General features: G+C 38.4%; 1 protein-coding gene across 1 annotated transcript in view; it reads left to right on the forward strand.

Moving 5' to 3' along the window:
- The window catches only part of SVEP1 (sushi, von Willebrand factor type A, EGF and pentraxin domain containing 1), a 152,712-nt gene that overhangs the window by 35,341 nt on the left and 102,659 nt on the right, over positions 1–14,712 (forward strand). The window lies entirely within an intron of this gene.

Here is a 14,712-nt window from a genome sequence, read left to right on the forward strand (position 1 = left end):
CTTGTGAACCACAGGATCCCTAGCAAAAAGGCACATGGTAAGAAGTTTTTAAAAATGTATTTAATTCATTTAAATGTAAAATATTTACATGTGGTTTAACTTTGTCAACAATAAGTCAAATGCAGTGAACCATGGATGCACTAGATTGGTCATTTTTAAATGGCTGGATCATCCCATCAGTTGTGAATAGTCTGTGAACTTCTGTTGTAAATCCAAGCGGTTGCAGCTGTTCTGAGTTTCCCCTGAAGGGATTTGAGAGACAGAGCATGGAAACAATAGGCATTTGAGGACACTGCTCTTTGCAGATATGGACTCCATTTCAGTGAGTTTGGAATAATTAGCAGATTGAAAATTATAGCTAGATGGGGGCCAAGACGAGGGCTAGATACGAGCCAAAGCCCCAGTTCTATTGTTTTTTATAAAAGGAGGATAACTAGGAAATAGAAACACTTGAATATTTACTTGGGAATATCTTATTATATATGTAAACATATGCAGATAAATCCGCACTCCCAGTCTACACACACACACACACACACACACACACACACACACACACACAAACACTTTCCTTTCTAAGTATTATTATATAATTTCTTTGGAAAGAGAGAGGACAGAGAGCTCTAGAAATTCTTGAATGAAAACCAAAACATTTGGAAATCTTGTTCTCTGAGCAGAGTTTAGTTGATTTCCCCCAAAACATCCCCAGAGGTGACTAATAATGGATTTGTAAGGTGTAAGGAATTTGTAGAATGTATTCCTACTTGCTTTTTATGAGGAAATATTGCTAGCATGTTGACATGGGTTTCCAACAACTTAAGGACCAGAATGGTTAACTGCTTCCTATAGGAGGCTAGTTTGCTCAGATATTACAGTCCTGGGAGTGTATTTTCCAGTCATCATGATTTTGTAACAGGAAAACACATAGAATTAGACCATAAATGTGAAATATCACTAAATTCCGAAGTCAGTCCATTGTATTTCTAAGCTTAGTTGTTGTGTTCTTCAGCTCTGTGACTTACATTTGGTACTTTTTTGTATTTCTCACTCTTTATTGAAGTTCTCATTGTGTTCACCTAGTCTGCTTCCAAGTTCTATGAACATCTGTATGACCATTCCTTTGAACTCTTTATCAGGTAAATTACTTATCTCCATTTCCTTAAGGTTTTTTCCCTCGAGGTTATATCTTGTTACTTTGTTTGGAATCTATTCCTTGTTCCTTCATTCTGCTCTCTGTGTTGGTCTCTGTGCAGTAGATAAAAACAGCCACCTCTCCCAATCTTGAAGGAATGGCCTCCTATAGGAGAGGAACCATGATTCAACCCGACCTTGGTTCTTGGTTGTCTTTCAAACCTTCGTGATTCTGAAGGAGCCTATTTTATTTTTAATGTCTCCTAGGGGTTGAGGGTATGCCAAGACCCTCAGGTAGAAGCTTTTGAAGTCTGAAAATATATACATTCCTATGGGACCATAAGCCTAAGAGCTAGGCAATGTGGAGGTCTCCCCTAGGCAGAAGTCATATATATTGGGGCTCCAGACAAATGTATAAGCTCCTTTCTGGGACATATCAGCTGTAGGGAGGTGGAGGGAGAGAGCAAAGATGGCATCCATCTGCCTTTGTTACCTGAGAGCACCTGCAGGCCCATGGTTGTGTCCCAAGCCTGAAGCCTGCCCCCAGGCCAGAGCTCCAGGACAAACACATAGGAGGCCTCTTAAGCAGAAGGACTGTTTCAGTCTGCTGTCTGTGCAGTGCCCTGGGGTGGTAGCTTGCCTTGCTGACAACTGTCTCTCCAATTGTTACAGCCCCTTGGCACCAAAGCACACAGCTCCCTGCCCACTACAGCCAGGCGATCATGGGGTATCCCCTGGGCGGTAGCAGCAAAAACTGGGGCACCACATGTGTGTCAAAGCCTCCCTCAGGGAGATACTGGCCCTTTGGAGTGTGGCGAAGAGAGAGAGCATCTAGATGGTGTCTGCCAGGACAAAGAAGGGGGGGAAAAGCAAGATGGTGCCCGCAGGCTGAAGCAAGGCAGAGAGAGAGCATGAATATGCTGCCCACCTGCCCATGGCCCTTAGATGAACCATGTCATTCAACTCTACCTTGGTTAGATGTCTGCCCCTCAGGCCCATGCCTTCAGGAGCAAATGAGCCTCATTCACATAAGTCTGGGCACCTCTGGACCGGCTGCCTCTGTGCTGAGCCCTGGTGCCGGTGAGTAGCCCTTTAAGAGACATTTGTGGATGTTATGGGAGTTCATCTCTCAGGTGCAGGGCTTTCAGTTGGGATGCCAAGTGTGGGGTTCAAAGCTTTTGCTCTTCAGGGAGAAGCTTTGGGTTTTGAGTTCCCACCCAAATGTGGGGCTCCACACCAGGGATGGGATTTAGGGTGAGACTGTGTCTCAGCCTCTTCTCCCTGCTTCCACCTGGGCCTTCTTTTCTTTGCCTGATGCTCAGACAGTTTTTAGGTGTGTGTTTTTCAGAGGCAGTTGTTCCATATGAAGGTGCGTATTTGGTGAGTTCTTGGGAGGGGGTGACCCAAGATCTTCCTACATCGCCGTCTTGAACTGAAACCTCCCAAAGTCAGAATACAGCGTTCTTTAGAAATACATACAAAAATTTACCCAATATTCTAAAATTGTCAAAATCAGTATTATGACCAAATCCCGCTTATTACTGTAAAATTTTCCTTTTTTCTTCTTCTTTACCCCATCCCCACTATTGGTAACTCTTTCCAGTAATAATGAAAAGGACACACACGGAAAACATCATCTGCCAAATCAGTAGTCTTCAAGGGTCTCTGCTCACGTAACTCCTAAAAAAAATCGAAAACCCATGTACCCCTGAGCCATCTAAATTTTTTTTGGCAGGATTTTAAAAGATGGGATCTCCATAGTACTGTTTTGACATTTTAAAATGAAACTATTTTATCACTTTGGAATGTACCCACTGAAATTAAAATGCCGTAGCAAATTGGATTCCTTCTAGAAGTATGCATTTGTGAACAAGCGAGTTGTTTAAAACTTGGCATGGCTTCTTTTCTTAAATCTCTTCCATTCTACTTCCATCACATAATTCTATTTGAATGCAATATATGTTTATGTCTTAAAGCCTTTTATTGAACACAGCATTCTACTTCTCTGCTACAGAAATTGTAAATATAAATTGAAACTAATTTTTAAATTTTCTATGACAAAATTGCTATTAGACTGAGTTATTATTATAATTGTGATTTGTATATAATTTGTCAAAGTGTACATTTTGATACTTATTACACATAAAAAATAAGATACTATTGGAGCTTCATCTTTTAATGAGATGGATTATTAATTCATGTACCCATGGATTTTTTTTCTTTATTGATTAAGGTATTACATATGTGTCCTTATCCCCCCATTGACCCACCCTACCCCCCTACTTATGACCTCAACCCCCTGGTGTCTGTGTCCATTGGTTAGGCTTATATGCATGCATACAAGTCCTTTGGTTGATCTCTCCCTCTTACCCCCACCCTCCCCTACCTTCCCTCTGAGGTTTGACGGTCTTATTGCTATTAGAATGAGAGCATACAGCATCAATTTTATTTCTATTTTTATAGGTTTTAGTGCTGACAAACTTCTTCATACAAATATGTAGATGGGACTTGAAAGAGTCGTGTTAAACTGATGTCACTAAATTCTCTGAGTTCCTCCTGAGTTCCATGCCAAAAATAACATGAGTTATCTATCATCAAAAAAGTATTATAAATGATCTATTAAGTGATGATTCCCTTAGGTCCTTTTTCAATTTGATTGAAACTGAAGAATTGGAAAACTTATAGCTTACAAAAGGAGTTGTTACCCAATCATTACAATCATTCACTTTCTCAAATTTCTGGAAAGTCCTCCAAAGAGACTTTAAAAGGACTTAATAAAAGACTACCCGTTACTATTCCACTTGGAAGCAGTTTGTTCAAATGAATCATGTTTGGGGGGAAATTAAAGTATTACAAGTTTTTATAAAAATTTACAATTCAACAAGTGTTGATTAAATTATTTTATGTATTTTTATCCAAATCTTGAATAGATTACATCTTCGGGCTTCTTAGAGGACCTGCTTATTGTGCCTTATTTAAAGAGAGGTGTGATTGGTTGGAGGTCAGGGATATTTTTTCATGCCTAAACATTGCTTTATGGACACCTTGATACATGGAACAGAATATGATGAACAGTATACATGAGTATTAGAATGACTGGAGAGGTATATTCCTCCAACATAAATTTGTAAGTTGCTCTTCTTATTCATATATCAGTTTCAGAAAAATTTTACACTACTCTCCTTCAAATTATTCTTAGCAATATATAGATTTCTTATTATAAATGGGATTTCATTGCATTTTTTAAACGTTTTTCTATACAAAGTTATTGATTTTGAAGTATTTACCTTGCCACCTTACAAATCTATATATATAAAAGCCTAAGTGACCATTACGACTGGTCAACTGAACGACCGGTCACTATGATGCATACTGACCACCGGCGGCAGACACTCAATGCAGGAGCTGCCCCCTGGTGGTCAGTGCACTCCCATTGCCAACCTCCCGTGGCCCTGGGCCAGCCAACTTCCCATAGTCCCTCCCTCAGGCTGGCCAGCCCCAATCGGCCCAGATCACTGGCCAGGCCGAGGGACCCCACCCGTGCACGAATTCATGCACTGGGCCTCTAGTCTGTCTTATAACATTTTCCATAGTTAATGATTTATTTTCATTTAACTGCTTCCATAATTTAGCAAAATTTACAAATATCAGGTAACAGAAAATTTCCCAACCACTAACATTATGCTACGTATAGTATAGTAGTACTGGTTTACTTTACATATTTATTAAATAATTACTTAAGTCTAAAAATTCGTAATACCCTGGAATGCTATCTTGCATTGTTACATGAATTGAAACACTACCCCACACCCTTAATCATCAACACATGCAAATAGCTTTACACAGGTGCACATACACACACACAAATACCATGGGTTTAGGGCTAAATGTCAAAAATAATCTCAGTAACTAGAGAACATGAAATAAAGAAATGTGTGATTAGCCACTTCCTATTGCTGAACGCGGCCTTCCAGATGGCTGCCTTTGATTCTAAGCCAGTGCTTCTCAGGGTCAGTAGACTTGTTCACCTTTGCTTCTCCAAAAAAGGAGTGGAAAATTCCCAGGAAGTTGGGAACCAAGCAGAGTTTCCATATGCTGTGTTCTAGTATCTAAACATGCACTTTGCTTTATATATTTACTTATTCATTCACTCAAAATTTATTAATGCTTACTCCAAGTCCATGTGCTGTGTAGTGGAGGCATAAAAAAAAATACCCCAGTCCCCAAGAGGCAGTTTCTATCTCTTGACTATTTCTGAAATACTTAGAAATTGTGCTTCTTTGCCTTTTGCTTTTTGTTTTTCATTACACCTTTTCTTTTGAGATCATTATAGTGTCACAAGCAGTAAGAAATAATACAGAGAGCTCCCCTATGTCATTTTTCTAGTTTCTCCCAAAGCTAACATCTTGCAAAACTATAGTGTAATATCCCAACCAGGATATTGTCATTGATGCAGGCAAGATACAGAATGGCCCCATCACCACAAGGACCCATAGTATGCTCTTTCCTCCTACCCCTATTGGCCCCCTTTACCTCTTGCAACCGCTAATCTATTCTCCATTTCCATAATTTTGGAGAATTTTAAGATGTTATGTAAACATTCCTCTAAGCAGAGGAAGAGGAATGAAGAACACTGCCTTTGTTTCTGCCAGGTTCCTCATTTTGCCCCCATTGATAAGTATGTGTATCCAGGGTCCTCATTACCACTGGATCTGGATGGAAGTTCTGGCTCCTTGCTAAGCTGCCACTGACAGCATCCTGGCTGGGAGGGCTAGGAGGGCCTCTTTGTGGCTCCTCACATGGCCTCCACTAACACTGCAAGGCGGTGACCTCTTTGCTGGTTGGTGGTGGAAGTCCTGACTCTCCTACCATAACACCACTACAGTGGGACCCCTTGTTACTTCTGGGTGAGCGTGGAAGTGAGACACAATCCTCACCCCTATGGTCTCCGTTAGCATAAAGGACCCCTCTGTCTACTTAATCTTCTCTGGTAGCACTCGGGCAGAGTCCCTGGAGTGCTCACTAGAGCTTTGCAAGAGTAGAAGTCTAGGTTCCACTTAGCCTCTGCCTGGTATGGCTGAGGTTGGACCACAGTTTTTCTGTGGTGTTTAGCTAGAGGAGAAGAGTTCAGTGGTTATTGTCTAAATGTGTTCTATCTTGCGAGGCTGCTATTTTCTTTGCCTTTTGTTGTTTGGTTTTTGGGGTGTTTTTCCCATTCCTATTCATGCTTTGGGATGGCCACCTTCTTCTCTGAGTCTGGGATATGCAAGGAAGAAGGAAGCTCAAGGAGCACCATCATGAAGGTTCTTGGATCTCTACTTCCCTCACCGGTCTGCCTTCTTTTATGCCACTTTCTGTTTATTTTATATATAATGTTAGGGCTTTTAGTTGTACTTAGTAGGAAGACTAAGAAAAGTTTATCTACTTCATCTTTCTGAGAACAGACTCCTCTGCTTTTGTGTGCACCATTTCTTCTCTGTGGCCAGGTTTTTCCTGGTGCTATCAATCCAACAGCGACACTGCTCTGTGTGCGTTAATTAGGAATAGCCTTTGTGGAAGCATAGTGATCTCCATTTATCACATATCTTATGTCCCATGATGACTTTTGTAAGAATTACGGAGGAAAACATAAACACAATTAAGCAAAAACATTACTTAATCATAGGTCAAAGTTCTTAAATCATCCTTATCTGTAGGGATACATGGGAGTGAGTGAAGCATACCATGTGCTTGAAAATGAAAAATTATATCCTTCAAAATATTTCTCCAGAAAGTATCCAAAATGATCTTGACACATACCCTAAATGAAAACATTGTCATTGTTCTTATTGTTTTGAGGATAAACTTGAAGCTTTTGAATGTGACGTCTGGCACTCACTCACTTTTCTAGGCTCACTCCTCTGCACTCCAGCCAGAGTGAACTCTTATTTTTTCAAGCGTTCTCTCTCTTGCCTTTGGGTCTACACATATTGATCCCTCAGTCTGGAATGTCATCACCCTGCTTCTACACCTCCCTTCACTTCTATTCATGGTTCTGGTCTCACCTCTGAAATCATAATGATCAAAAAGAGCTTACCTGATCACCTGCACCTGCCTCAAACCTAGATAACATCCCTCTTATCTGTTGTCATATAACATGGTACTTTCTTTTTAATCATCTATTTAAGATTAGAATGGCGGTAAGGGTACAGACTAAGTTCTATCTTATTCTTTTCTGTATCCTTATTACCCCTTTACCCGTCATATCCTTTTCATCCCTACAGAGGGTCATGAAATTTTAGTTTTACAACTACTTAGATACAAACATAATCATCCATGTTGTCGTGATGGAAAATCCAATTCTCCAATTGGTTACACAACTTGGAGAAGGTAAGACAGTGTCAGAGCTAGTAATAATTAGCAGAATTCCCATCTGAGGATTCTCACTTGATCCTGAGCACCACACCCTACTTGAATGGATGAAAGTGGAGAAAGGTGGTGGCCTGGTAAAATTTAATATGTTAAAAGCATTACAGTTGCCAAAGGAAAATAATTGCAATTTTATTTATACACACATTAATCAGAAAATAATCCAAACATTTTAATATGGGAATATGGGAGGAAAAAAATTACTAGCTGAGTGGAGTACTTCAAGGTGCAATAGATTAGACCACACAGAATGGATCATTTTGAATCAGCTTTTATGGACACTACAGAAGGAAGTCATTTAAATATGTTTGTTGGCTCCTTTAACTATTTATCAAAGATCTTTTAGGTACTTTGGAAAATATGATTGCTGTATAGTAGTTGCTTTAAAGTAGCTTATTATGAAAAAAAGCTGTGATTACTATAAAGAAGTCAGAATGTGTGTCATGAACTAAGAACTGTGGTTTAATCCAATTCTAAACAACTGATGTTAAACAAAAATAAAAGTGATGTGGAATATATGATATACAGAATGCTATAGCTGTTCAAAAAATATTGACATTTAGTTATGGAGGTGATGTGATTTGAACTGAGCTTGAAAGATAGAATTTGGACAGTTAGAAATGGGGTGTAGTATTGTGGAGAAAGGAAAGTGCAGACTTGTGATGGTGACTAGAGGTAGCTTCTATAAATGGAAAAACAGGCTAATATATGAACATGATGGTATTGGGGGCAAGAAAGGAAAGGGGTAGGGACCAGACTGTGCTGGGACTTAAATTCCGGGTTACAGAGATGGCCTTCGGTTAATGGGCAACTGCAAACCATTGAAGATGTTTGAGCAGGAAAGTGGCATGATCAGAGCCTTGTTATAGGAAATGTAATTTGGCATCTGTGGCCAGAAAAAGAAGAGGTTGTAGGTATGGAGGTTACAGAATCAATCAAGTCATAAAATAATGTTTTAAATTAGTGTAGCAACAAAGGACATGGAAAACAGCAACTGATAGTATCCACATTTCCAAATCCCCAAAGACCTTAAAGTCTTATGGAAGTGAGGTGGAGGCGATGAGGAAAGGAAATACCAAAGGCAAATAAGGCCTGAGATTTTACTCATAACTTACCACTCTTTATTTTATTTTTAAAATAATTTTAAAAAATATTTTTATTGATTTCAGAGAGGAAAGAAGGGAGAGAGCGTGCGAGAGAAAGAGAGAGAGAGAGGTCAATGAGGAGAGAGAGCTGACTTCTGTATGTTCCCTACCAGGAATCAAGCCCACAACTCAGGCTTGTATGTGCCCCAACTAGAAATCAAACAGTGACCTGCTGGTTCTTAGGTCAATGCTCAACCATTGAGCCACACAGGCTGGGTATAACTTACCACTCTTTAAATTAAGACCCACAGGGAAACAAATGTGTCAACACCGAACTATACTGACTGCTAAGTTCAAATGTTATTAGGTCCAATGTGCAGCAGTTTTCTTGTTCCTTCGACAGGCTGATATTCAGCAGATATGCATCAGTACAGTTGTAAAAGTTGATACAATATTGAAATACTTACGTACTGGTGGGTAAAGAGCTGCTGCCCTGAGCCCCTTGAATGCCCCTTTACTGACCCAACCCCTTTTCTAGGTTCATTGGCAGTCCAGTGCATTTGGCAGATAGGCAGGCTTGCAGAACTCTGCTTAATGTCACCACTATGTCTGTTTCTCATTGGTCAAAGGTCGTGCCATTCTGGCCTGTAACACTCGGAATATTACTCCTACCATGTTGGAAGTTTTCTCCCATAAGGCTCTCAAGTCCTTTTTGCAAATAAACTTTTGTTGGGCCTACACACGTCTGAATCTTCACTCTGGGTTTAAGTAAAAACGCTGTTACCCTGAAATTCACAGGACTTCACGTTTAAATAATGATCAATTGGTAGTTTTAAAAACTGTAATGCCCAGTGCTAATGAGAGTACAGTAAAACGTGTACTTTTATTCCTGGTGATGGGAATGTAAAATAATATGAGAATGAGCTATTGAGTTTAAATTTTTTTTTCGTGTATTAATTCTTAACATATGACAGTTAACTGCTGATGCATCTTCTTTTAGACACAATCTTCTGAGGTTTTTGGTTTTTGATAGACTCGTCCTAATCCATCAGTAATCTTTCTAGTCTGAGCAGGTGTTTAGGTTTGCAACATGGTGTCCTGCAGCTAGGGCCATTTGCTGCTATGGCACCACACAGTTGCTCAGATTCACAGTTTTCTCCCAGTAGTCTGTATTCCAGCCAAATGAGCTAAGCAATCTCGGGGTGATTTGGCAGGATGCTAATTCATTTCACACAGATTTGGATATGCAGAATCCAGGGCAGTTACAAGTCTCCTCACCTAATTCATTCATGAAAATAGAAAGCATCTTGTCTGTCTAATAAAAAAACCAAAACCTCCTCGTATGTATGTCTAGGTTCTTGTCTCTTATACTCTTACTAGAGGCCCGGTGCACGAAATTCACACAAGAGTAGGCCTTCCTTCCCCCGGCTGCCGGCACCAGCTTCCCTCCAGCACCCGGAACCCAGGCTTCCCTCGCAGCCCCAGCTTTGTCCGGAAGGTCATCTGGAAGGACATCCGGTCTAATTAGCATATTACGCTTTTATTATTATAGATATTTGTGAACATATTGGCTCAGCTTTGGAGAAATTGTTTCTCTTCTAGTGCAGTGGATTCCTGTGCTCAAAATAGTGCCAGGGGGAAGGGGGATTGGTGACTGGATAAAGAAGGTGAAGGGATTAGCTAAAGAACATATATTCATAGCCCATGGACAGGGACAGTAGTGTGGTGAAGGCCAAGAGAAGGGGAGGCAGGGTGGGTGGAGGTGGGCAAAGGGGGTGGAAATGGCGGACATCTACAATAGTGTCAACATTAAAATTTTTTAATAAAAAAACAAACAAACAAAAATCCTAGCACAACTATTTGTAGGAACAGATTCCTTATTCAGAACAAATCCACAAGGTTGAGAAGCATAATATGGTAATAATAAAGAGCCTTTCTCTGGGGGCCCAGGAACTTGCTTGGTGCCTTACTTAGGTATGCTAGGAACTAGGGCTTTTAAGTGGCACAACTCCTGGATACTTTTGTAATCTACATGAATGAGCACCCTTGGAGTTGTGTAGGGCACTGCCTAGAGGCAGCTGATGCCACTGGTCCTTTATGCAAGGAACAGAGGCTGTTAATATTTATAAAGATTTTTTTAAAAATGAATCTTAGATTATGAATAGGAAAGATTTTAATGAAATGTAAGTTATTGTATAATGTAATTAATATTAACTAAAATAGTCATTTAAGAAATTGATATTTAATGGGTAGGATAGATTACAGAGAATGAAGACTTCTTTGTATTTTACATGTTCCAAACTTATTGATGTTTTAATTTACTACCGCCAAAGAACTGAGTTATCAGTTGAAGAAAAACCTAATGTTAGCTTCAAGAATCACACTTCCAGTAATAGTAGCTGGTAACCGCCAAGATGTTTCTGAAAAGAGAAAGTGCTTATTTTAACAACAACAAAAACAGCAATTAAGAAATAATATTTGGTTCATTTCCAGGAAGGAAACATTTCATATTAAAAAGAAAAAAACATACCCTAGCCATTTACCATCACTTGTGGAACTTGTTCAAACCGCAGTCTGTTTCATCTTTTCACTTTTGCCTGGTTTTAGATGAGGAATTTTTCCCTCTTGGGAATCAGAGAGTTTGATTGCACCTCTCCACCAGAATTGTGCAATGCCTTTAAATAGTTCTCAAATCTGTTTTCCATTATCATTATGAATTTCACAATATATTTCCAAATGTGCTTTTGTATATTTTTATCCAAAACACTGCTCTCCAGTGTTGTAAATTCTTGATTACTCAAAAGGTTTTGGAGAGTAAGAATAAGATTAGTTCCTTTTTGTGTAATATTATTTTTAGATAAATTATAAAATCTGTAAACATAATCTGACTGCTAATATGGAAGGCATTTTTAACTTACTTTTCAGTCTTTTTCTATTTATAGAATCACCAAATGTTAGCATTGGAAATGTCATAGACATCACTAATTGTAACTTCTGTATTTTGTAGGAAAAGAAAACAAAGTCACTTGCCAGTGACCCACAGCTTGTTAGTGGGAGAGCCAAGATTGCAACTCAGTTGTCTTGACTCCAAGCCTAATGTTCTTTCATTCACCCTGTTGTTAGTTTCTCTGACCTCAGTCCTCCTTCCAACTAAACCCACCCTCCACCTTCCAACAGAGCTTGTTCTCCTGCCCTCCTTTGATTGATTGACTGCTGGCTCAGGCTATGGGATGGGTAATGGTTGGGGTCAGAAAACTGGAAGACTGAACTTCCAAGAGCATGTTGGCCACTAAAAGAGAGAGACAAGTGCTTATGTTACATACAGTGTGACGTGTGCCAGAGCAGAGGTAAGGGTAACGTACTCTGGGGGACAGACATAATGACTGATGAATTTGATACTCTTCCATCACCTTTGTTTCTAATGCTTTCTGATATTTCTTCTATTTTCCTATGTTTTTTACCTTTGTCCTTTTTTCCCCTCCCCCGATTTGGGGGTTATGCATTCTTTTTCTGTTCATGCTTATTTGTATTTTTATGTGCAAATTTGAAGCTATGATTTTCTTTCAGTTTTATCACATTGATGTATATGGAAAGAAATGAGAACATCACCTTCTTCATCTTCTCACCCATCTCCGAGTTTATCTCGTATTTTAAATCTTTCTTCTTTATATTATACAAAGATGATTATTTTCTTTCTTGGAGCATATGCCCTTCTTTATAACAATGGGCTTTATTTGGTATTCATTCTCACAGTTATGTTAGTAAGAGATTTGGCAATAGATTATATGTTCCACTAGTTGCTTAATCTCAAGCAATTTATTGTCATTTCCCCCATACCTGAGTTCTTTATTTTCAATCAGTGAAATACATCTTTATTTCCAGAAGTCATACATATCCTTGAATGTCTTTCTCTTTCCTCATATTTACCAATAACTTGCTCAGATATGGAATTGGGGGCTTATAATATTCTCCCCATGTAGCTGTATATCTTTTTCCTGGCATTTGTTTTTGTACAGGAAAAATGAAATATCAGTTTGACTGTCCCATTTGTAAGTAACTTGTTTTTCTTACCTAGATGTTTGTAATACTTTTCTTTATCCTGGATGTGAATTACTTTTTATTAATTTTGCCTGGAATTTGATGAGGTGTTTTTTTTTTCTCTTAAGCTTCAGGTAAGGAATAAATAATTGCATTAATATCACAACTATTACTTCTCCTGAGTCTACTCAGTTCTGTTGTTCTGGAGCTTTACGGCTTCTTTTTACTGCATCCAATGACAATTTTAATTTTGCTGTTACAGTGTATATTTTCTTTTACATTTGTGCATTTACAACTTAATCATTTTCTCCTACAGCTGCTGATTCCTGTTTAAAGGAGACCATGTAGTTTTGCGTCTTCTTGAGGGTCTGCACAAATATTTACTGAACTTTTTCTAGAAGGAAATTCTCAGTAATATGAATAATTCAATATTTAATAATATGCTTTGCAGCAATGTTCCCTTTCTGCTGAAGCATTTTGCATATTATCATTATAATTATTTTAAAATGTTTCTTATTCTTAAATAATAATAAATTGATCTAATTCTAGAATTTTCTACTATATGTCATGCAAAAATATTATCTTCTGTTTTAAAATATAATCAAGAATTTTAGAATGTTATTTTTCTAATAATTAAACCTTGTCTCTCAATAATGATAATTTATATTTTTAGCATATTACAATGGTTAACACAGGAAACCTTGGCTTGAGGCACAGCACATGTAGTAGTAAAGAACATGCTCTTTGGGCCCTAGCTGGTTTGGCTCAGTGGATAGAGCGTTGGCCCTCGGACTGAAGTGTCCCAGGTTCAATTCTGCTCAGGGACATGTACCTCTCAATCCCCGGCCCTGATTGGGACTGTGTGGGAGGCAATCAATGAATGTGTCTCTTTCACATCATTCTCTCTCGCTGTTTCTCCCTCTCCCTTCCACTCTAAAAATCAGATGAGGATTACCAAAAAAAAAAAGAACATGGCCTCTGGATCCAGATGATCTGGGTTCAAATTCCAACTCTTCCTCTTACTCAGTGTGCAACTTGGGCAGTGATTTAACCTCTTGGCGCCTTACTTTTCTCATCTATAAAAGGAGATTAATAATATTAGTTAATGCATAGGTCCTTAAGGAGATTAAAAAGATAATATGTAGAATAGTCCTTGGGACATAATAAATGTTGCATAAATAGTTTCTTTAAATTACAACTGCATCCTTTATTTCAATTTTATTGTAAACCTTAAAAAAATAAAGTCTTTAAAAAATAAATAAGCCAGATCTTATTACCCAGAAACAGACCTTAAACAAATAGCAATAGAGAGAGAGTATGCTACCATTTAAAAATATTTGACTTGCTAATTAAGAACAAGATCCATGTAATTTTGAATTTTTGTCATAAAAATTCACCAATAAATCAATGTTATGGTCTAAACAAAAATTCTAGTTCTGTCACTTACTAATTAACAGTCAAATCTTCACATCTCTTTAAGCTTCCATTTTCTCATCTTTAAAATTGTCATAAAACTATTACATTAATGCATTCAGTAATAACATATTATAATTATTAATATTACTTACTAAAACTGTGAGGATTAATTGAGTTTATATCAGATGTCATCATAGTGGAGCACATTACTTAGTTGCTGTTGTTTTTAAATAATCAAATGCATACTTGACTGAGCTACATTTAATTGACTTAACTGAGCACTGGCAGTCCCTTTATTCCACAATTTCTTCATTATTGAATTCTTAACTTGGAGTTATTTTACAGATATGTAACTCCAGAGAGAGTAAGTGACAAATTCAAAGCCATGTTGTCAGTGCAAAGGAAGGCTTTGAAGCAAGGTCAATTAGATCCTGCTTTTAATCTTTTTTCTTTTTTTTTTCTTCAGCCTGGGAAAATCAAGGTTCTAACTCTTGTTTCTTCAAAGGGCCTATTTCCCATCAGTTGAATTATCTTCCTCAAGCCCTTCACTTTCTCCTGTCCTTTGTCAAGGGCTCAGAACAGAAAGTATGGGCTTAGTGCCTTTTGCGTATCTGCTGGGAGAGGGTGCTGGGGG

Source organism: Cnephaeus nilssonii, assembly GCF_951640355.1.
Source record: "Cnephaeus nilssonii genome assembly, chromosome: 14".
Taxonomy (NCBI): domain Eukaryota; kingdom Metazoa; phylum Chordata; class Mammalia; order Chiroptera; family Vespertilionidae; genus Cnephaeus; species Cnephaeus nilssonii.